Consider the following 10084-nt stretch of genomic DNA (forward strand, 5'->3'; position numbering starts at 1 on the left):
CAGGGGCGGCTCTGCGGCGAGGGAGGGGGCGGTCGTGCTGGCTGTGAGAGGGGAGTGGCCAGAACGAGCGCGGGGAGGCGGCAGTGAGACACGGCGGCTCGGTGCGCGCGCGTGCAAAACGTGCGGTCTGGGCGCGCCCAGAGCACGCTGAAAGGACCACGATGTTGCCTAGAGGGGGGGTGAATAGGCGTTTTAAAATCTTTTACGGATTTGGCTATATCCTAATGCGGAGATAAACTAAGTGGATACTTTTCAAGGACAAATCCTAAATATACTAGGCTCACTAAGTGCACCAACAACTTAGCATAAACAATATGAGAACAACGAGGATATGAGTAAGCACAAGTAAGTCACACAAACTTACTCAGTGTATATCACGAGGTATGGAAATGAATAATACACACAACCACAAGTAAGCAATACAAGCTTACACAAATTGTATCACAATATATGGAATTGAATGATACAAGCAAACTCAAATAAGTTACACAAACTTACTTGAGCAATATCACAATATATGGAAGTTTATAACACAAGTTAGCAATTCACACTAATCACAATGTATATCAATAGTAGCAAGTATGAATTGCGGAATATGAAGTGTAGGCCTAAATAATCTCTACAAGGAAATGGCCAACACAATATAATCAACCACCACAATATAATGAGGACAACAAGATATAGTGAATGCACGGTCGAATGACCAAAGTAAACCACAAGTAAGGAGTTAGGGTTAGGGATAACCAAAGTCACGGAGACGAGGATGTATCCCGATGTTCACTTCCTTGGAGGGAAGCTAGTCACCGTTAGAGAGGTGGATGTTACCACGAAGGCACACCAACGCCACGAAGGCTCACCCTATTCTCCTTGAGATATCACCACCAAGGCGATTCTCAACCACTAGTGGTAGACCTTGAGGCGGCCTCCAAACCTTCACAAACTTTCCGGGGGACAAATCACAAGTTGATTCCTCACCGGAGCACTCCTACCGCCTAGGAGTCTCCAACCTCCAAGAGTAACAAGAACAAAGGGGAAATGCTCAAGACTTGCTCAAATCACGAATTCCTTTGGTCGAGAGAGGGAGAGGGAGTGGATCTATCACTTGATTGGAACATCTCTCAAGAACTCTCACGAATCTCTTCGGGATATAAGATTTGGTGTAGGAGAAGTGAGAGGGAGCCTTTTTGTGTTCTAGGGTTCATATGAATGTGTTGCTCAACCCTCTACCGAATTAGTAGAGGGGTATATATAGCAAGCCTAGAAAACTAGCCGTTTGTGAGTAAGTGGCTGTGTTGGGCCGGACATCCGGGCAAGGGCCGGACATCCAGCTGCTGAGACATGCACACACACGCATGTGAAAAATAGAGGCCAGAGAACAGGGGTCGGACATCTGGCTCAAGCTGGGGCCCCAGACATCTGGCCCAAGTTGTCAGACATCCGGAGGACACAACCAGCATTTCAACATGGTTCTGGACATCTACGGCCGGATTTCCAGGCCAAGTCCCAGATATCCGGCCAACACAAAAACTGTAGGCGCCCCAAAAGTAAAACATCCATAACTTTCTCATACGAACTCCGATTTTGATGATCTTGGGCTCATTTTGAAGCTATGGAAAAGCTACAGGTCCTCACATAGAGAACCACCCAATATAAACCAAAATGGAGGATTGAAAGTATGCAAATGTTAGATCATATATTCTGGGTAACCTAGTTGGCTATGGATTTATTTGGTATATAGGATATGAGTGGAATTGTGTTGGATAGGAGTGAAATATGCCTATGTTGGAATATGATTTGAGGAAGTAGAAATAGAAGATGTTGACTTGAGCAAATCTAGCACTATCCCCTTTGATCCCCTCTTAACAGTGCGGGATCCCTATAACTCAAGAAACATAAAAGAGCTATACTGCATAGCTATCGAGAACCATTCTTGAGTGTATATTTTTCTTCGGTGGTCATCTCTCCAACACACTAACGCCAAAGGAACTAATACCTTTGACTCAAGCCTTTAACTTGATCTTGATGTTTATGTTTCTTCTTGGCTCAAGTTGAAGGCAAGACATTGGTGAAGTCTTCAAGTAGCTCCCACATATGGGAGGCCTTGCTTTGTATTCATCTTCACTTGCCCATCATGTGATCATCCACAAGCTTCAAGCATGTAATCCCTAGGGACGGTTATCTTGAACTTGCCCTTATCAACCATGATCACCAACACTTGATGTTATCCTCTCATAGACACTTGAAATCTCTCTCTCTCTCTCTCTCTCGATGCGAGCCCATGAGAATCACCTAACCCTCGAAAACATAGACAACACATAGTATGGGTTAGTACACAGAGTGCAATTGATAATTTCTTATCATACCACAAGATCTTATGTGGTGCATCATTTGCGCTCGTGTGTTGACCATTTAGAGTTCAATCTTCGAGCTTCAACTTGGTCAACCGATATCTCTACTCCATGTTTAATCTTGACGTCAAGAAGGATATATTGAATTCTTCACTTGAATAGCTTGCTCAATCATGACTCAACACATGAGTCCATTATGATCATGTCTTTGAGCCACTCCTAGAATTCATCATTTGAATCATCCTTTTTAAGATCTTGATCCATTATGGCTCAAACCATAGCTCTAAGCATGGCAACCCTTAAGATACTCCAATGAACTCCATTTTGATCATCTCGATGTAATTGTTGCTTCAAAGGAGTTTTCTTCCATTATTCTTCAATCATTTTCCAATGGGACTAATCTTCAAATGTATATCTCAATGCAAACATTAGTCCATAAGGATTGTCATTAATTAATTACCAAAACCACAGATGGGGACTACATGTACTTTCAATCTCCCCCATTTTGGTAATTGATGACAATCTCAACAAGAGGGTTTATATAATGAATTTTTAAACAATCATGCAATTTATCCGAGGATAAATTGTATACTTGGGATGGTTGTACTATCATCAAGACACTACATAAGCATTTGATGATAGTACACCCATAGTATATAGACCAAACTCCCCCACAATATATGCATGTGTGAATGAACTTTGAATGTCATTGCATATATCGGTTGACATAAACTAGGAGGAGATTTATCTATATACAATACTCATTCATGCAATAAGAATATATCACAAGGGTAGATATGCATGAGTGACAACAAGAACTATAAAAGATATTTATCTTAAACCGTCTAAACTTCTCCCCCATTGGCACCAAATACCAAAATGGAAGACAAAACATCTAGCAGACCAATATAGTATGAGTTCGTCCTTGATGTGTGCATATCACATGTATAAAAATTTCTAAGTGGCCAATAATAATCATGATATGTATCCATAAAGAAACTCATATACACAAAAAGAAAGGTTGCAATTGATAAGAACATGATATCCACAAGTGAATCCACTATTATACAACTTGAGCCTAGTCATAATAGCAAGGTACATGGCACAAAGCTCATGGCACAAATTGATATCATTTGCATAACACAAAGTGAAGCAAGCAATCAAAAGATCCGACGAGCCAAAAGGATAAAAGAATATTACGATTTGGGTAAAGGAGTGTTCTACGGAAAATAGAGAAGCTCCCCATGATTTGTGCACAATTTAGAATTTTTTTATTTGGATACAAGTGCACAAAATAGGATCATCACTCCCCCAAAATCAATAGGAACACACAACAATTGCAAGCAAACATAGATAAGAAAAGAAGCCTAGCATTTGCATGAAACATATGGTTGAGCAACATGTACATGAGGCAACCTAAGAATAGGCACAACCAAAATGATGTGTGTGAGTCATGTCAAAGCACTTGATAAGACTAGTATAAGGATGAGAATTAAGAATCAACATAGCCTTGAGTAAATGAGGTACAAGGTGCAAGAGATGTCCTTCCCACTCACACGAAGTTAAGAAAGTCACACACACATCAAGCAAATGGGTTCACAAGCTCACTAATAACAAATTAAAAATTGAATCTTGTGACAACCCATGATGAAGATACGAAATAATAGGCTTGTCAAGACAAGCACGAGGACAATAATCTTCACCAAACATGAGTGGACTAAGATGCAAAGAGGTAAGACACGCACTCATACAACAAATGCTTCCAGGAAGCCACCAAAGATATAAAAAGTGAATGAAATGGCGGACATGAAAGAAAAGGGATATCAACTAGAGATGTAACTTCTCTCACGTGTATAAGATACTAGGTAGATGATAGCCACAAAGAACGATGTACACATAAAATAGTTACAAATGGAAGGAATAAGATATCCAAACGGGAGTCATAAAATATACCAATGAGATCTTTGCTTGAAAGCATAGCACATGGCTTAATATAGTCTTATTGTATATTAATGAACTCCAAACACACAACCATCAAAGACATCACAACTAGCAACAAGAGATCATTGTTGGGATGCTTTTAGAAAGGAAACAAGTATCACAGGAACGAGTCAAGAAATTCATGCCATGATGCAACCTACACAAGGCTGACCTCATTTCTATATATATATATGCATGAAGTAAATACTTGTTACCGAGATAGCATTGGTATGAAGTTGTAGATCAATAAAATGTCCAAGCTTGGCTCTAATTTCCTCATAGTGCCACCACCTTCATGAATAAGCCAAGTACCCAATGCTTCTCAAATGTACCTAAAACATTTTAAGTACAATATGGTCCCCAAACTTATTGGGTCCGAAGTAGTTAGCATAACTACAACACATAGGGTAAAACCATTTAAATATGTGCCTATTGATATGAATTTGAATTTCATGCACATCATAGCTATTAATAATTTGATGGATTTACCATATATATATTGGATCAAATAAGGCAAACAAGGCATGTGAATATACACATAGTAAATATGCATGCACAAGCCTACCAAAATCCAGGGAGATACAAATTGGACAAATGACCACATAACCGTTAGTACTTCCAATAACATCACTAGTCATTTATGTTGTCCAAAACGAATAAAAGTGACAAATCAACATATGATAGCACACAAATTTCAACATATGAACCAAGGAAAAAAATGAGCATATAAGATATGCATTGCACACATACTCATAGGAATATCTCACTCAAGTAGATATAGGAAACTATAAACAATGAGTTAACAAACTCTCATATAGAGCAATAAGATGAGTTGGAACAAAATGGTATTTCGGGTTATCATTCGGTGTAGAAACCAAATAAGTACATCATCATCTATACTAACACAAGCATAACATGAGAGTTTAGAAATAACCAATGATTGGATAGCATAATATTAACATTCCGACTAGATAGATAATCATGTAAAGCAATAATTGGAATAGCTTTAATCAAATGATTTTCCAAATATGATTTTAAAGATACCATGGGCACAACCGCACAAGAATGCCATACGTAAACAAGACATTGCATGCCACAGAGATATAACATAATCTCAAATATAAATTCTAGGTGGCATCCCTCAATTGTTCATATTAACAAGGATTGTGATATGCACAAAGCATATCACTCCCCCATAATATGATGATCCATGTATTATCCACAAGAAGCAAATGAAACCCAACTAAGGATCATTAATGGATGAGAATTTGAGTTTCAAACGAGCTTTACATACCACATAGTACCTAGATAATATTGCACTAACAATACTACGTGGTATCCCACATACATACACCTTTAAGGTTTGTGATATCCGTAAAACATAGCACTCCCCCATAATGTGATGATCCAGCCAAGGAAGATTCAACTAATGAAGCAATAAAGGCTTGAAACCACACACACACAAATATATGAAGTGCATTGTGACCTACACATGCTAGATAACACAAATCAAGCATACTAGGAAGCACAGCTATAAAATCACATACCAGGTACAAAACCTAAACATGCAAGGGACACCGTAACTTTCAATGTAAATAATGCAAGTACAAGTTACCGCAAAGAGGAGCACTGGATTGATAGATATGATGATAATCCACTTGACTTGGCATTAACCATAACATATGGTGAAAATAGTTTTTCTTCATGAAGTAGCCAAGTCTCCAATGCCCTCCACACACCTATTGATCAAGTTTGAGCTTGATGGTCCCCAACCAAGTTGGGTCCTAAGAAGTTAGTAACAATAGGCTTGGCAACCCAAATGGTCTTGTCCACTTTCAAACTTCTCTAGGAACCCACAAACTTGGCAAACACATTGCCAACAATATCCTTCTTTAGCGAATAATGATTATTGACTATAGGAGGCTTAGATATGTTACCGTTGGGACAAGATGAAGCTATGTGTCCCTTATTACGGCAAATATAGCAACATGTGCTCCCCTTTCTCTTCTTCTTTACCTTTTCAACTTGGAGAGCATTATCTTGGTTAGGCATGGGAAGAGGCCTTTCATTATCTTGATATTGAACTTGAGGCCACTTCCCTTGATGCTTCACATTTGAAGCCTTCTTCTTCAATGGACAAGATCTCACATGGTGTCCAACATTCTTGCACTTGAAGCAAATAATGTTGGCCGAATTATTGACTTGATCTAGTCCCTTCTTCTTGTTCTTGGAATTCTTCTTGTTGGAGATGAAATCAAGTCCAATTTTGTCTTGAGGGTCCTTTTGCACACTCAAGATATTATCACAATATTTTTCCAAGTCTTTCTTCAAACTGGTGACTTGGGCCTTGAGCTCTTTATTTTCCTCTACAAGGTTAGTATTAACAAAAAGAACTAGAGGAAGTAGAAACTTCATTGTTAGAGCAACAAGGCATGGTGAGCAATTCATCACAAGATGTACCAATATCATGTAGAGAGGAATTGCAAGGACTAGAACATGGCAATAAGGCATTTCGAGTAGAAGATGTGCTAATATCCACATGAGACTCACACGATTTTACCTTGGTCCACATAGCCTCATCAGCTAACTTTAGCCCATCACGAGAGATTATAAGATCCTCATGAGTGCCCGAGAACTTTTCATAACTTTCTTCCAATTTCCCATAGTTGCTAGTTAGCAAATCAAGTTGAGTCCTCAGGTCAACATTTTCTTTTATTATCGATGCTTCACACAAGATAGAGTTAGTAGCACAAGCATCATTATCAATATGAGAGGAGCATGTCGAAGCTAGAGACTCTGCATGAGTAGCTTGAAGTTCCTCATGAGACTTAGAGACTTTGATGAGCTCTCCTTTGACCTTCTTGTAGTCAAGGTCAAGGGGCTCAAAATCCTCTTTAAGTTTACAATGCGTAACTTCAATCTCTTCTTTTAAAGACCTCAAGTCACTAAGACATTGATGAGCCATAGCAAGTTCATGTTCAAGTTGTTCACTTTTTGCTTGCTCGTAAAGAAATAAGTCATTAGGTTTTTGAAAGCAAGCAAGAACATCTTGGAACCTTTTATAAGTGTTATTTTTAGCTCTACGAAGATTTTTCCTGATCTCATAGAGATTTTGAGTCAAGACTTCATCATCTTCCTCGTTACAACTATCATCATTGTCACTAAGAGAAGATGATACCTCGTCATTACCTCTTGCCATGAGGCACATGTGAACACAAGGGGTTGATGATGATTCTTTTGGAGAAGAGGGTTCTTCATCAACCAAGCATGCCTCATTTTTCTTGCTTTCCTCTACATGGTTAGTTTCACAAATAGAACTAGAGGGAATCACGATATTTTGAATATGGCAACACAAACGACCAAGCATATCATCACAAGAATTTATGAGTGCATCATTATATGATATGCATGGACTCTCTACACAAGAATGTATGATGTTTTCGGTGTTAGATATGATTGTGTCCATAGAAGATACATCACTAGTATCAACATAAGCAAGATCATAGATGATGAGCTTAATACCATCATCACGAGATATTTCTTCACTTACCATGTCATTACCTTGTGGTACGCCACATGTTGGTGAAGTGAAGGATGTTGAGGTATGCAAGTAATCAGAGGTGGAAGCAATAGAGAGCTCTTCATGATTTAGAAATGTGGAGAACTCCTCCATTAACTCCCCGAAAATAATATTGTCTTCATCAAGATTGGACCCACCATATATATCTTCAATTTTGGTCCAAGCCTCATGAGCCAACGAGCAAGACGAGATTGACTTGAACACCTCGAAGGTTATAGCTTGGTGAATGAAACTTAAAGCTTCACAATCAAGATGCATATCATCAAGTGATGGAGATTGTCCATCCTGTAGATTTGAATTCCCTACAACCACAATCCGCAAAGCATTTGGACCCATGGCCCGAAAGTGAAAAAGCATGCATAATCTCCACATAATGTAATTTGTGCCATTAAAACAAAATGTGTCATCGTGCACTAGTTCACTAGTCGACATCGTTACTCTCTAGGCGGTTAAGCCTAATAAGGAGAGACCTAGCTCTGATACCAATTGAAAGGACCACGATGTTGCCTAGAGGGGGGGTGAATAGGCATTTTAAAATCTTTTACGGATTTGGCTATATCCTAATGTGGAAATAAACTAAGCGGATACTTTTCAAGCACAAATCCTAAATATACTAGGCTCACTAAGTGCACCAACAACTTAGCATAAACAAGATGAGAACAACGAGGATATGAGTAAGCACAAGTAAGTCACACAAACTTACTCAGTGTATATCACGAGGTATGGAAATGAATAATACACACAACCACAAGTAAGCAATACAAGCTTACACAAATTGTATCACAATATATGGAATTGAATGATACAAGCAAACTCAAATAAGTTACACAAACTTACTTGAGCAATATCACAATATATGGAAGTTTATAACACAAGTTAGCAATTCACACTAATCACAATGTATATCAATAGTAGCAAGTATGAATTGCGGAATATGAAGTGTAGGCCTACATAATCTCTACAAGGAAATGGCCAACACAATATAATGAGGACAGCAAGATATAGTGAATGCACGGTCGAATGACCAAAGTAAACCACAAGTAAGGAGTTAGGGTTAGGGATAACCAAAGTCACGGAGACGAGGATGTATCTCGATGTTCACTTCCTTGGAGGGAAGCTAGTCACCGTTAGAGAGGTGTATGTTACCATGAAGGCACACCAACGCCACGAAGGCTCACCCTATTCTCCTTGAGATATCACCACGAAGGCGATTCTCAACCACTAGTGGTAGACCTTGAGGCGGCCTCCAAACCTTAACAAAGTTTCCGGGGGACAAATCACAAGTTGATTCCTCACCGGAGCACTCCTACCGCCCAGGAGTCTCCAACCTCCAAGAGTAACAAGAGCAAAGGGGAAATGCTCAAGACTTGGTCAAATCTCGAATTCCTTTGGTCGAGAGAGGGAGAAGGAGTGGATCTATCACTTGATTGGAAAATCTCTCAAGAACTCTCACGAATCTCTCTGGGATCTAAGATTTGGTGTAGGAGAAGTGAGAGGGAGCCTTTTTTTGATCTAGGGTTCATATGAATGTGTTGCTCAACCCTCTACCGGATTAGTAGAGGGGTATATATAGCAAGCCTAGAAAACTAGCCCTTTGTGAGTAAGTGCCTGTGTTGGGCCGGACATCCGGGCAAGGGCCGGACATCCGGCGGCTGAGAAATGCACACACACGCATGTGAAAAACAGAGGCCAGAACACAGGGGCCGGACATCTGGCCAAAGCCCGGACATCTGGCTCAAGTTGGGGCCCCGGACATCTGGCCCAAGTTGTCAGACATCCGGAGGACACAACAAGCATTTCAACATGGTTCTGGACATCTACGGCCGGATTTCCGGGCCAAGTCCCGGATATCCGGCCAACACAAAAACTGCAGGCGCCCCAAAAGTAAAACATCCATAACTTTCTCATCCGGACTCTGATTTTGATGATCTTGGGCTCCTTTTGAAGCTATGGAAAAGCTCCAGGTCCTCACATAGAGAACCACCCAATATAAACCAAAATGGAGGATGCAAAGTATGCAAAGGTTAGATCATATATTTTGGGGAACCTAGTTGGCTATGGATTTATTTGGTATATAGGATATGAGTGGAATTGTGTTGGATAGGAGTGAAATATGCCTATGTTGGAATATGATGTGAGGAAGTAGAAATAGAAGATGTTGACTTGAGCAAATCTA

This window comes from Triticum aestivum, chromosome 4B (assembly GCF_018294505.1).
Source record: "Triticum aestivum cultivar Chinese Spring chromosome 4B, IWGSC CS RefSeq v2.1, whole genome shotgun sequence".
NCBI lineage: Eukaryota > Viridiplantae > Streptophyta > Magnoliopsida > Poales > Poaceae > Triticum > Triticum aestivum.